The sequence below is a fragment of the Macrobrachium nipponense genome, chromosome 27 (genome assembly GCF_015104395.2).
Source record: "Macrobrachium nipponense isolate FS-2020 chromosome 27, ASM1510439v2, whole genome shotgun sequence".
NCBI classification, from domain to species: Eukaryota; Metazoa; Arthropoda; class Malacostraca; order Decapoda; family Palaemonidae; genus Macrobrachium; species Macrobrachium nipponense.
Genome location: NC_087216.1, coordinates 13054840 through 13069839, shown reverse-complemented (window position 1 = coordinate 13069839; position 15000 = coordinate 13054840). Strand labels below are relative to the sequence as shown.

The window sequence follows — 15000 nt, the reverse complement described above, 5'->3', positions numbered from 1 at the left end:
ATTTGTGCAGCATATCCAAACATTCACGTAAACAACTTTGTACTCATGAAATTATTTTCTGTCACTTTGATTACTCTACAACAGCAATAAATATTTAGTAAAGTGCTAATAAACAGCCAAAAGATTTTAAGAACACTGGAGCAGGAGCAGGGATGAAGTCAATTCACACTTATAATGAGGCTGAATACCTTTGAATAAACCGCTGACTAAGCAGCCTATACTATCATGTCGCTAGCATTACATACTATGGAGTCTAAATTAACTATTTTGGATGCCAATGCAGTTATCAACACTTTCCACTAAAAAAAAAAAGGTTGCACATGTATGGTATGAATCAGTGCACTGCTGTGTCAAGCAAAACAAGCTACAAGCAATCCCTGCTGAGCAAAAACTGTGAATGAAACTAAATGGTTGCATCAGAGTTCATAATAATGCTGTAAACTAATAGTATAGCACTGGCATCTTTAGCTTTAAATTTGAAATTAATTAAAAATGGGTAATGAAATTTAGGCTAAAGCTTTATGGATACAATATTTGCTTTTATCCGTGCTTTATCATCTTGATTACAAACAAATATACTAAAAAACTAAGCACCCATAGTTCCTGATAAAGGTGTATTGCACCATAAAAGATGAAAAATTTAAAACTATTAATTTTCATATATCTAATTCCTCCCATTCCTATTGTTGGTCACAATCCCTATTCAGGGTGCAAAAACATGTTCCAAAAGGTGACAAACTTAGGAAGTGATCAAAAGTAATGGGTGACCTCCCACACATGCCTCTCCTGGCAAACTTTTATCCCTTAATGCTCTCTGTAGACAAGACATAATATTGAGGGGGGGGGGGGGGGGGGGGGGGGGGGGGGAGGGGGGGGGGGGGGGGTAAGAGAAGGATATTTTTCAGCGAATATATGGAACAATTATAAGAATTTAAACATATCAAGACTTTATACTGAATAGATATACGTAATGTAATGTACATTGGATTGTGAGATCTGCATCCTGAACTTAACAGCTTTAATCCAATGCATTTGAAAATCCTGATTTGGTATTAGGTACTTGTGATTTAAATTCATATCTCCCTTCTGTCCTAAATAGACTGCAAACCATCACCTTTTATAAAGGAAACTCACTCCTCAGGTGGGGACTGTCTCTGTCAACTGACAAGAAGTTGAAAACTCACCCAAAAATGCCACAATTCCAGTTGCAACAGTAAGCAAGGGCCAAGGAAAGCAATGACTCTTTAACCTCCCACTTGGTCTGGCATATGGATGACAGAATGAGTAGGGCCTTGGGTCTGAGTGAGACTTGGTGAGGGTGACAGCCTCAATCACAAAAGGAGAGATCAAGTAAGGAAAGACCAACCCAAGGGGTTGCACAAGATGGAAGGCAACTATATCTTTGGATCAGAATATACCTCTACTGTCTCACCTACTTGTTACAAAGAAGAGCTAAGGGAGTCATGTCTTAGTTGAGACTGGATGCTTGACTAAGTAGCCACCTAAATCTATGTTCAGCCCAGCACTTAGGCTGACACTCTAGCATTCAATAAAAGACTTATGCTCTCCAAGTATCCACATTAAGATGCTTTTCTGTCCAAATGGAGCTGGGTACTTAAACAATATGCTCAGTACCCACCACAAGTCCCAGAAGAAATGTTTAGAAACCTGTGGGTAAAGACCCTTCGATAGGATGAGGTAAATAAGGTCTGATGTTACAGGCACCTGCCCTCATCACCTATGTACCAAAAAATTACGTACTCTGAAATGCCAGGAAACACAAGAGGAAGAATTGGAAGCAGTCCTTGTCTCCACGTGAGCTGGGAAGAAGCACTGAGTACACTTCGTGAGGCCCATGCCAGCCTAGCCAGAAGCTAGTTAATCATCCATGGGTGTTCATGAATTACTGGCCAACTTACTAGGAAGAGATCTTGATTGATACCTCCATTGAAAACTTCCCAATATCAATAAATTCTCCCTGCAACAGTAAAAATGCTGATCCTCTCACTGGAAAGGGGTGTATACTTGATCAAGTAGGGAAGTGCTCAGCAATGATGATGATGTGGTAGGCTAACACTCCAAAGCTACCTCCTTTGCCAAAAAACTTCCCAACAGCAGCAAATTCTCCCTTATAATGGTAGCACTGCTGATTCTAAAAGGAGAATGAAAGTATACTAAACAGTAGGGATCCACCTAAGGAAAGGAGGGGATGGAAGTTCAATAAAATTGCTGACACCCTTCACATCTCTGAATATGACACATTTATTGAAAATACAAAACTCACTTCAACTTAGCAGTCATGTAGGGTGTAGCAAGATGTCCTCACAAGACAATGGTGTAAGAAAAGTACTTGCAGTTGGCAGATGAGTGTGGGGTGCTCCACTTCTCACCCCACCCCAAAACTACCAGGTAACCATCTTGTTATCAAGTTCAAAGGCTGTCTCCAGCCTCCAGCTCGTGCTGAATGATATTTCTCTATGAAGGGCATTATAACAAAATGATTTCCATAAAAAGGATAGATCATTAAAAGGACATATGTATATTTCTTCAACAGTCAGAAACTGCTAATATATTCAATATGCTTAGTATTACCTCTAAAATGTAGAGTATTCCAAATATTCTTAATTTTCCTTCAAGACAATGTAACACGTAACATGACCAGGCAATGCTACTGATATTCTCTCACTGTGCTTTATTGATTCAGTTTATCATAAGTTATACAGTTTAACAAAACTGATGATAAACTGCTAATCTTCACATTAAATCATTTCCAAGAGATCTTGAGACTGAAAAATACTACCAATGGAAATGTAAGTGAAAGTCAGAGTAGGAATTCCAAAAAGGCACCAAAACCACAGCTCATTCAATAAGCCATAATTCAAAACAAAAGATACAGTACTGTACCTAAGTGTTCCACTGAAAATAATTCTACAGTGAAAATAATTCTATAAGTACTAGTCTAAAAAAATGAATATGCACAATAAAAAGTTGGATTCTATTGCCATGCACAAAAACATTACAAAATGCATAAAAAGAACCACTAACAATTAGCTGACTTGATGTACTAAAATAATGTAAGATGGCAAAAATAAAATACTTCAAATGTTCAATTCTCATACTGGTATATTTGCAAATCTTTTTATAACATTTTCCTACAATTTTAAACTTTGTGTAATAATGACATCATTCTCATAAGCAGAGAGGACTGCTTTACATAAATTTGTCACTAAGTATGACCAAACCAAATCCAAAGTCCAAATCTGACAAAAATGTAAAGTAGTAGTAAGTCACACAAAAGTGACAGCCTAAAAACCAAGAAAGTCTGAGGCCATCTTATGTCAAGACCCAAATGTGTAACATCCTAGGTCTGACTGTATAAACTGGCATCCTGACCTCATGCATCTAAGAATAGACCTGAACTCTGCAAGATGCCATTGGTGTAATGTGACAACAGGCAACTCCAATTAAGCAATGGTTTGACACTTATAAACAAAATGTTCTGAAACAGTAGGGGAGAAGGACTGCCCTCAAAAAAAAAAAAAAAAACCTGCTGCCTGCATATTCAGAGTATCTGCCAACCTCCTTAAAATATATGCGAATAAGAAAAACTCCAGTGAAAGAGGGCTAAGAGTAATTCACGTAAAAGACTGATTGGGTTCTCTCATAAGCAAAGACAATCAGTCTTCTGTTACAATGAGAACCTGGTTTCATCTTTCCCAACTGACTTCATACTAAATCTGGACGAGCTGATATTAACAAAATCTCATCAGCCATCTTCCATGAAGGACAACTTCTGCAGAGCACATGGATGAAATAGTATTCAGTCTGTTGTACTGTCTAGATAAGAGACAACTGATGGAAGATACTTTGTTACACTACAGCGTAAGAAAAGCCAACAGACACCTATCACTGCACATACAAAATCAACCAAATTTCTTGGTTATGGGGCAAAAAAAGTAATGAAACTAGGGCCATTATGCAAAAAAAGAATTATATGGCACAGAAAGAGTCAATGCAGAGGGCAAAAAGCTGGCACAGATAACTGACTAGATAAACCTTTGACATCTAGAAAACAAGTGGACCAAAACCTGAAATTCTGTACCCTTCAGACCAATGGAGGATGGAAGATACTGATTCCAATTTGAATGTGATATGTTGTATAAAGATAGAGAGAGGAATGAGGTCTACAATATGACTCCATTCCTTGGTTGCCTTTTAGAGGGGAAAAAAAAAATTAAAACCTAGATGAGTACTACTAATGGTACAATTAAGGAGGGTAGGTACGTACAGGATTCTTTTAGGCAGGTTAATTGGTTATACTCATAGAAAAAGGACACTCATAAATACTACTAGTTACGTATTTACCAACGTGTTAATCACCCTCTGAATACGTTTTATAACACTGCTCGACTGAACCACTACACCTGATCACATGATCAAAAAACAGGGCATGACTGAACAAACCCAGTTTGCGATCTCATGTTCAATCACACTTTTATGACCAAGAATTTCTTCTCACACAAAAAGTTATGTGAAAATCCACCACAGAATTGATGAATTGACACTTCAGTCATTGACAGTATATATTACATTATAGGACTACTGGGGAATTAAAAATAACCCCCAAAAAGCACAAATGAAGAGACTACAATGCTTCAGCACTATGTCTAGAGATGTCACCTTGATAACTCAGCTGAGAACACAATGGAGGTCAGCATGGGTCAGACAAGGGACATTCCAAAGTAGAGGTAAAGGTTTTGTTGGAAGAGAAGAGTCTAGAAACAGCTGAGCTCAGTGCAGCACAGGTAATACTCCCCATATGAAAGTGTAGGGGAGTGTTTGTATCCGAAAAATTATGAATTTTCCACCACTGAAGCATATAAATAAATAGAAGAAATATGCATATAAATAAATAGAAAAAATATGCAATGTTCCTAATAACTATTCAACTTAATACCTTATGCATTCTTCCAATCAACTGGGCTCACAAAAACAATAACTTTGCACCTTATACGGTAATGTACTTACTCAAAAAAAAATTACAGAAAACACTTACAATACCAGACATGCAGATAATGGCAGAGCATTCTCAAGGACACTAAAGAGATTATAGATTTTACACTAAAATATCTTTTTTGAAACGTATGCAGCCACTTTTTCTACTCCATTAAAGATGGCAGACTTGAGAATGCCCTAAATTCTTTGACATTAAAACACGAAGAGAAAGTGCATCCTGGGAAAAAATTGTAAAGTAAAGAATAATAAGAGGGTGTTGGTGGCCAAACTGTACAAGTCAAAATCACTGATATAGAAGTTAGTTGCCTAACTTTGTTAAGTCCATTTCTGAAGTACATGTGTGGTACCAAGCTTTTAAACATTCTAAAAACAGTTCTTCCATCAAAAGTACCCTTTGAAATATATATCATCTTATTAAATTATTAATTTCAATGATGAAACACAAAACATCCTATTATAACCCAAGAAATAACATTAGTAGTAAGCCTGCAGCAATTATTAGTAAATAAATCATCAGACTACAGGTTCCAAGCTGAAGACACATCAGAAAACAAATGTCCCTTTAACAATATGAATATAAAATATGTATCTTAAGAAAATACTTTCAAATAACATAGCCAATAAGAATAAGATGAACCATAAAATCATAAAAGCGGATGGGTTGTAATTAAGAAAAAAAAAAAAAATTTTACATCTTAGTGAACAGATCATAAAAGCACAGTGATGGAAAATGTTATAAAATTAGTCAGCCTCACAAATCAGCCCTAAAAGTAAAGCTTCCACTGCATGTTATATCTATAATTTAAATCATTTGCACAAGATCTTTAGGCAGAAGCAGGGTGCAGCTAAATAAAATATGATAACGTACTAAATACTTGTGTTTGAAACAAAAATAGATTTGAAAACCAATTAATTTTAAATACATGCAAAGCCAAAAATTCTAATCCTCCATGAGGCAAGTATGTAAATGCAAATAGAATACCATGCTACACATTGGTATCACTTTTTTTTATATTACTGTAGTACAACACAGATAAAAAAAAAGGGTTTTCAGTAATAAAGCTATAGACAGTTTTTTGCTACTGAGCTCCGGAAAACAAACAAATATTAAATCAATTGATAAACATCAGTGTTTCAAAGGCTGTTAATTATAAAATTTGCAACAACAAAGTTTTTATTCAAGATGGCCTGAACGATATAAATAGTTAACAAAGCTTGTCATCTACATACTCATCACTTTCAAAATTACAAAAGCTTTAGTAATTGATTTTCTTGTTACTTTACAAAGAAAAATGTTAAATAAAAAGAGAGACTAGAAAGAAAAAATGTAAAATGATCAATTGTCAGACAAACTGCAACATTTCCTAGCACCACACATAGCACTCAACATTTTCAGTATAAACAAAACCATTCAACATCAGCCTTTCAGAAATGACTTCTTCCATTATTACCCTCCAGCCTTCACAAATAAAAGAGGCCATTAGAACAATGAATTTATTTGTACTAGATCCCAGATTACAAATTTGGCTAACGAAACTTCATTAGCTCAATCTAAGTAACACCATAGCTTTTTATTTAAAACCATCTATCTAGCACAATGCGGCAATGTACCATTCCTAAGAATTTACCTTTATTCTCATTACTCATAATGCTACTGCACCTGCTCACTTTACTATAATTGCAGTATACTTATTTACTTCTCCCCTGCTTACCAGTACTCATATGGATTCCATAAATTTCCCTTAGCGTTTTCAAACCATGTATAAAAGCCATTAAAAACTCAAATCCTAAAAAAGACAAACACATAATCAGTCATGTAGCTCATATCCCTCTAACTAAAAAGATTGCCATTCAAGATGCATAAAATCATTAATTACAGAACTGACAAAAACAATGTGAAAAGTGAAAAGATACCATTTACAAACCTTGACGTCAAATATATAAAGGAATAGCAGTTAAATACTACAGCTGTCCCAATACCTGAGAGTTTGTGGCTATTATCCTACTGCCAAAACAAAAGAGCAACAGTCTGATACTTAAAAAGGCTGTATTCTACTGATGAGGCAGCTCTTAAAAACATCAAAATTCTTTTATAATACAATTTAATGAACACCATAGTGTAATGTATTTGTATCCACTCTGTAGTCCCAAGGATCATGTACTAGAAGATGCAATGTAATATATAGTGCAACAAATATATGGACTTCTGTGAGACACTTGGTAATGAAGTTAGTCCTTATGACAACTCCAATGCATTTATAAAATGAAATGAGAGTAAGAAAAACAGCATTAGCCAACACTATGTCTACACTGTACAATTAAACACTTCCAAAACTGAATTAGAATCAAATCGTAGCGCTATGAAAGATGTTCCCATTATCAGACAACCAGTGTCTACTTCTCATATAAAGTATTGATTATTCATAGTAGCCTACTAAACCAATGGCACCAAATAAAATAAACACCCTAGCAAACATGCACTATAAATTAATATACCTATGCTGCATACTATCTTCAAACGACTTATGATATATAGATGCATTGTTTCAAAAATGCAATATATGCATTATTTACTCATAATGATAAGTTATATACAGTATGTAAACAGGAAGAAATATAGTTCGTATGAACAAACAATTTTGTTTTTTATCAAACCATAATTCATAAGAACACAATTTTGTTTTTCTATTAACCCACTCAAACAAAACCAATGGGAAATCGATTCCCACAACAAAAAAATGCAAGAAATAGTATATAGAATATATGGGAGCAATTTTTTCTCAAGAGAATAACAACTAATATGCTAAGCTGTCCGTTATAGCCTAAAGTTATCGACTTTGTAAGCAAAATTTTTTCTAATATAATTTTCTAGGCTTTTAACTAACTGAAAACTAAATACACATACTAACAATAATTTGGGTAAAATACTTTAACCTGCCTCAGTTACTGTACAGTAGACTTCAGACCTTTAATAATGCTTGTAAAGGAACTTGCACTCAAACATTAGACCTTAGTGTAAATACCTTTCCAGAGAAGTTTGTATATATCTGTCACAAGTTCTTAATCACAACTGCATCTTATAACTTCTGTATTTCTCCTTCCTTATCTTAAGTTCCTACAATGCATTTCGCATATATGAGTTTCCAAAAACTTTTAATGTAAAATATGCAACATGGAAAAAAATTATACAACTTATTATATTACAAAACTTTTGCTTGAGGGATCTGCCCTGCACTGCATACACCTAGCCCACTATGATCGAAACAGAAGTGGCTGACCATTTCATAACCATTAATGTAGACTACTTCAATAAAAGTACTTGGAAGCAAGCAAGATAGCTAGGTGGTTTATAGTTGATCTAAAACGCTAAAAATTCACATGACTACACATCTTCAAAGTTGAAAAAGATGACTATGGATGGGGTTGTGTAAAACCGAGGTAGTTAACATCCTAGATTGTCAGAACTGTAAGAGAGCTAATTCTCGTTCTTCCAAGCACTGAACTTGCTATATAAACTGCATGCACTGTTATTCCAGTCTTTAACAGCAGAAAAGCAAATTACAAAGCAAGCTATGCTAGGACTAAAAGGAAGCAATCACCGTTTTAACTCTCGACACCCAGAACAATATGATTGCATAAAGTATCATGCAGTATCTCTACATCATTTATTTTTTATGTAATACATCCAATGAATAGCCTATAACATGGAAATGAGCAACAAGACAAATATAACCTGAAAGAAAAAGGTTTTCAAACAACTGCAATTCCAGATCTCGCAGTACATCCATAAAAGCTACACCTAACACATTATCTGCATTTTATCTAGCCTAACCCTTGCATTAATTTTTACTGTGAAAAAGATATCTCACCATAATACTACACTGATAACGTCGCAGCTATACATCACCAAGGATGCAATGAATAAAAAAAAAATCTATCCTCAGAATCGATGTTTTTTTCATTATAAAATCACTCAATAAAAAACGATACCATAAACGATGTCGCATAAATGTCATAAGCATTTGCTACTTATTTTATAAATAAAAAGAAAATGTTAAATTTGTTAAAAGCACTAGGCCAAAAATCCATGCATAAGAATAATGATGTTGACAATAATATAAACATAGGGATACAAAATCAGACGTTTAAATAATCATAGCAAAGGATGTTAACTACATTTTGGGATAATGATGATACTTTCATATCACTTAACCCATACCTGGTGTTTGGGATGCATCCTTTCCACAAGTGAGGCTGCAAACAGCACAAAATTAGTGGACATATAAGCAAAAGAGAAAATATAAAGGTTCCCACTAATTATGGTTACTTCCTAAAATAAATACAGTACTACACAAATTCTGGTGAGATTAATTTCTATAAAATATTCTGTATATATTTGTATGAGTATCAACTTGGAAGGAGTCATGAAAGAAAGGAAGAAAGAACAAAACTACTGCTTTGACAGCTTTTTGCTTGTTTTCCTTCAGGTGAATGATCATTCCACAGTAAATTGTAAATATACAGGTGGAAAGTTAACGGCATTACATTTTTACTTATATTCAAAGGGAAAACTACTGAATGCAGCTTTGAACTACAGTATACAAAGCACAAACAATATTCTAAGTAAACATATACCTACCATGTTAGCAAAACTATATGTTAAATAACCAATGAAAGTTTGGTACTAAGTTTAGCAGACACCAAAAACAATGAGAGATTGTAAAAATTAAAGGATGAGCCAGATGAATAATACTCGAGAGAGAGAGAGAGAGAGAGAGAGAGAGAGAGAGAGAGAGAGAGAGAGAGACGAGAAGAGAGAGAGAGAAGAGAACCGGCGAGGGAGAGAGAGAGAGAGAGAGAGAGAGAGTTAACAATTTCCAAGTTTTCCTCTTTCAGTATCCATACTAAGCTTTTAGCTAACTACAATCCTGCTGTAACACACACACACAAATAAAAGTACGCACCTTGAACTTATGAATCTTGGCCTAGTGACATGTAAATTAATTCATTCATCATTGTTCAACCTTCTATCTATCATAATCAGCATTTTCCAATTATCCATACCTCTATTTGAAAACCACAAAATATATTGCAATATGCCAGCTTTTCTAACTCATAATGCACCCAGCCAAACAAAATCCAATCAGGAACCCCACTTGCATTTATGTTAAAATATAAACACAGACCTTTGAAAAATTTGAATAGGTAACAGTATTCATCAGTAAATATTTGGGTACCAGTAAGTCTACAATACTAAATGTACTAAAAAAAAAAAAAAAAAAAAAAAAAACTCCAGTATCTAGAACAAGTATTAAAGACAAAAAACCTCATTAGGCCTCCTGTTATCATGTTAAAGGCCAATTTACGGTAGATCCGCGGCGGCCTAGACTATGCCAGTTGCGGTTTTCTATGCAGTTTTACCTCCTGAACAAGAATTTTAAGTACTACGCTTTTTATTCGGACGCCTGTAATTAACCTCCAGGGGCCAGTACTAAACACGGTGAAATACATTGGACGCCCCAATCCCTAGTGGATGTCGTATCCGCGGTTACATTCCTTGCAGTCCGTGCGGAACTATTCAGTAGAAATACCTGAATCGTCATTGCATACCTATAGGTACTAGGCTAACACACATAACATAGGAAATGGAATCAGACAGAAGTTCACTTAACAAGGCCAAATGACAATTTAGTAAATAACAGTGAATAGCCTATGGGGCCACAAGACAGGCAGGCATACTAGACCACTAGCTAGCCTAGGTAGGTAGTACCTATTCCTAGTAGCTAGCTACGGTACATGGTTGACTGAACCCAACCACTGGGCTACTTCCAACCATTAAGCTATTGGTTTATAACAGTGAAAAGAGGCATCTTGAGTGGCTAAACTAGCTTATTAGATAAAGTCAGGAAACAAAACTTTTTTAATCTGGCTACCTACTAGTAGGTAGGCTAAATTTCATTTTCTCTCTCCTGTAAGATGGCCCACACGGCCGAAATCTAAGGCTTGGCTACCCGGCTTGCCTAGCCAAGGCGAGCGCCTATTTTAAGAGGCGTGGTGCTTACAAAAATACCCTAACCTACCTAAATTAAGTTTTCTCCTTCAGAATGGATGATGTCACAAATGTCCTGCCATCAGCGGTAATTTACAACTCATAAGAACGAGAAAGGCCCCTTGGATAAAATCCTGCCGGGAGTCCTGTTAACACCCAAAGCGAAATACATTTTAAAAAATAAGGATACCGATTGAAAACTAGACTCTGCACTGCTAATTATGTTCCTAAATATTAAATATATCACATTTACTCCCAAGAATTTCCTATGAAGGAACTCGCCAAAATAAAATCATTAAGATTCTACGGCTGGGCAGGAGCAAGGACAACAATAATATTGCCTTCAGTAACTCGAGCTCCATTAATGTCAAATTCCTATTATACTGACATCTGTTGGATTTATTCTTTCAGCAAATCTAACTACGACCATCAAACATACTTGCAATGTACGCAGGAAGCTTACCAGGGAACGTAATTTCAAAATAAGTAAAATCCAATTGCTTTCACATACACACTTGACGACTGAACAGTATTGCCAAAATAGTCAAAGAAACTTCCCCCAAAGTAACACAAAATCTTCCCTAAATCCCTAGTCTCTCTCTCTCTCTCTCTCTCTCTCTCTCTCTCTCTCTCTCTCTCTCTCTCTCTCTCTCTCTCTCTCTCATTAACATACACATCCTCCCTCCCTCTCATAAACAAACGCAAACACACATGACAGTCAAATAAGGAAATTTGCGGTATGTATCGAACCATATTAAGCTGTGAACTGAACATCTAAATCCGTTAAAATCAGGCAACTGATATTCTGATAGAATACACAGGATGAGATCATTAGTATAATGATATGATAAAAAATACACATTTCATAACGTCACATGAATAATTCTACATGGTGTGTTATGCAACAAAGCCCATGACCCTCAGTAAGGAACTGTATTAAATATATATGACAGGAATCTGACACACACATTATGTATGCATTTAAACAGCTAAAGTATGCGAATGCATGTTTTTGCTCGTTCATGTGTCATGTTAAAAACGAACTAACATTAATTTCAGCTCAATCCTGAATTCCCTAAACGAATGGTCAATTCCCTAGTATCAAGAAATCCCCCTAGCAGTGGTATCACTGCAGACGATGTATTTGGTGATTGATGAAACGACCGTCAGGAGAAAACAGCAATACTGAAGATTTTCACATAGGAAAATCATGTTACTTATTTCAGGCCATACGCTATATTATCGGTACCACAAAACACAGATAAAATCGCAGCTACGACAGTATTTCAAATATTGTTTTCTACAGTTGCGCTTTTCATACCATGAAACAGCTGATCAACAATACATAACAGATATTACAAAAAAGTATCCGCAGCAAAATGGGGAAACGTTCAACACAAAAAGATATACATTTTCCTACAAAGTGACTTCTATTTTCTCTTATAAATGTAATATTTTTAGTATAAAGCCAATTTTATGTATATCAAACCATAGCTCATACTGCTAAAATGCGCATAAGTTACCGCAAGGCTTACAGCATGCGACACCAAAGCAAATGAATAACAGTGGTTCTAGAAAGAACACAACTACCGGTAATGATTGTTTCTCTCTGAAGGTCGTGATCAATTATTGTCTGGAGGTAATCAGGAACTGACAAGCAATTCCATGTATCAATACAATATGGACTTTGAATAAATATTAGCGCTTACACGATTTCTTCTTATTAAGAATAGCTTGTAGTAGTGAAAGTTTCACTACAGTTACAAAATTCACATTTCAACCTCAAAATTAAAAGTTAATTTGTTTGTTTTTTTTTTTTTACAGCAAAATGAAAGATAAATGTTGACACTACGCACGCAGGAGAGTACTTTATCATTTGATGAAATGTCATTAGTTTCATTATATCATACTTCAGATTTCATGTTCAAAGCTAGAAGCGGCCTACATAACTCTTTATAACTCCAGAAAAGTCAAATAAAGTATGTATGGGTTTGTAATTCACCCTGATAATCGACAAGACATCTAAGTTGATGTCACAAGATAGCAAAGCCTAACCTAATTCAGTAATAGCAGTTACACTGCAATTATCTCGTTACTGAATTAATAATAGATTTCATCCTTTAGTAATTTCACTTTTTTTGTTGCATATACTTTATTCAGATTATCTCGTTTACTTTACTTTTACTTTTACTTTTAGGGGTTTATTTCTCGCCCTCCATCAGACACTAAGTCTGTTCAGGCGGGCCTTGATGTGTGAAAATAATTTCTTTCCAGTCTATATTTTGCTCTGTATCTTTTCAGTATTCGCTAGCATTTGTATTCAGGCTTAATGGTTTTCTTATCACTATTATAACGCTTTCCAAATAGATAAGTCTTCAGGTTTTTCTTGAAAGCTGCCACATTTTTGCTATTCTTGACATCAAGTGGAAGGTCGTTGAAGAGTCTCGGTGCAGCATAACAAAAGGTTCTTCCTCTTATTGCATGATTCACACTAATTTCGAATAGTCTATATGGGTCATCAGCATGTCTAACTCTTACAGCAGCGCTAGTAACTTGAGAGTAGGGGACCAAGCAATCACGAAGATATTTAGGTACTGATCATCAGAAATTTAAGCAAATCACTTTGGTTTGTTCACAGTGGTTAAAAAAAGTTTAACGTTCTTAAAATGAACAAATGCGTAAAAAAAAAATCAACGGAAATCATCACTTGGAAATGCTTCGTTGAGCGATAGGAATACGCTTATTCTATTGTATGGAATATGTTCAGTCCTATGATATATTTAGAATATGAGCGATAAAATGGAAAGAAAAAATGTTCTGTCACAAATAAGGAAGAAACATAAAAGAGCTGATGGGTAAATTGGTCAAGCAAATAAAAAATACTAAGTCAGGTTACCTAAAGCAGAAAAATAAAAATAGAAAGAATAATTACTCTGACAGACAATGTTCTCGTGTAAAGTGGTTGACTAGATTCCTAATATATAAATAACAGTACCGCTTTGAAATGAGAAAAATCAGATGTCTTCACCACCAAGAAACGAGAGAAATAATCTGCTTCATATAGAAAATACCACTCACACACAGTTCTATTGGAAACGACAGACGAAGGCGAATATGTTATACCTCGGGCTTATTTGATCGTAGTGGATCGCCAAATGTTTTACAGACGGTGGGGTGAAGTTCAAGATATTTGCTGATGACACTCCATTTACTTTCATTTCTCAATAAACGACACCGAGGTTGCCATCGAGAAACTTACTGGTGTTAAGGAGTACTAGTAGATGTCTTTTAGGCAAGTAACACTCATTGACAAGAAAAGATATGTTGGTAGGGAAGAAAATTAATTTTAGAAGTTTCGGTGATATTCGGGTAAATCTGAATTGTAATCTAGTGTGTGTGTCTGTACAGATTAGGCACACAAAGATTTTGCTAGAGGCAGAGAGGATTAATGAGGTTGTTTCAATTATTTAGGAATAATGATATCCTGTGCAGGTTCTTTTCACAATATAGTAAAAGTCTTCTAGGATCTTGAAACGGAACTACTACTCAGAAAGACAAATTGGCGTCTTAATGTAGACAGTATTAAAAGCAAGTTAAAACTCATTACCTTCATCAAAGGTTGCAATCGACGTGGTATTACTATGCTGACGGGGGTGTCCAAGGGACAAAAAGGGTAAAAAAAAACTCAAGAGAAGGAAATTATGAAACACTGTGACGGTCCAAGACTAAGCGTGCGTAGTCTGCACTCTGCAAGAGCAACTCTCATAACCACATGTAAACATTTTCGTTGTTCGTATGTCTTGTAGCTATCTCGCTGATTTAATTCCACACAGATGCTTAATTCTAAGACGGCTAAGATAGTTTTTGGTTGGTAAGTATCAGCTGTTTACTGTTTTTGTTACGTTAGACCTCAATATAGTAGACGTACTGAAATT

At 35.3% G+C, this 15000-nt stretch overlaps 1 protein-coding gene across 1 annotated transcript in view; it reads right to left on the bottom strand.

Moving 5' to 3' along the window:
• Positions 1-11638, bottom strand: part of LOC135200834 (transmembrane GTPase Marf-like) — a 79801-nt gene extending 68163 nt beyond the window's left edge. The window contains 1 exon segment of the mRNA XM_064229523.1: positions 11529-11638. The gene's annotated coding sequence lies outside the window, so the exon portion shown is untranslated.
• Between the last annotated feature and the right edge of the window lie 3362 nt (positions 11639-15000).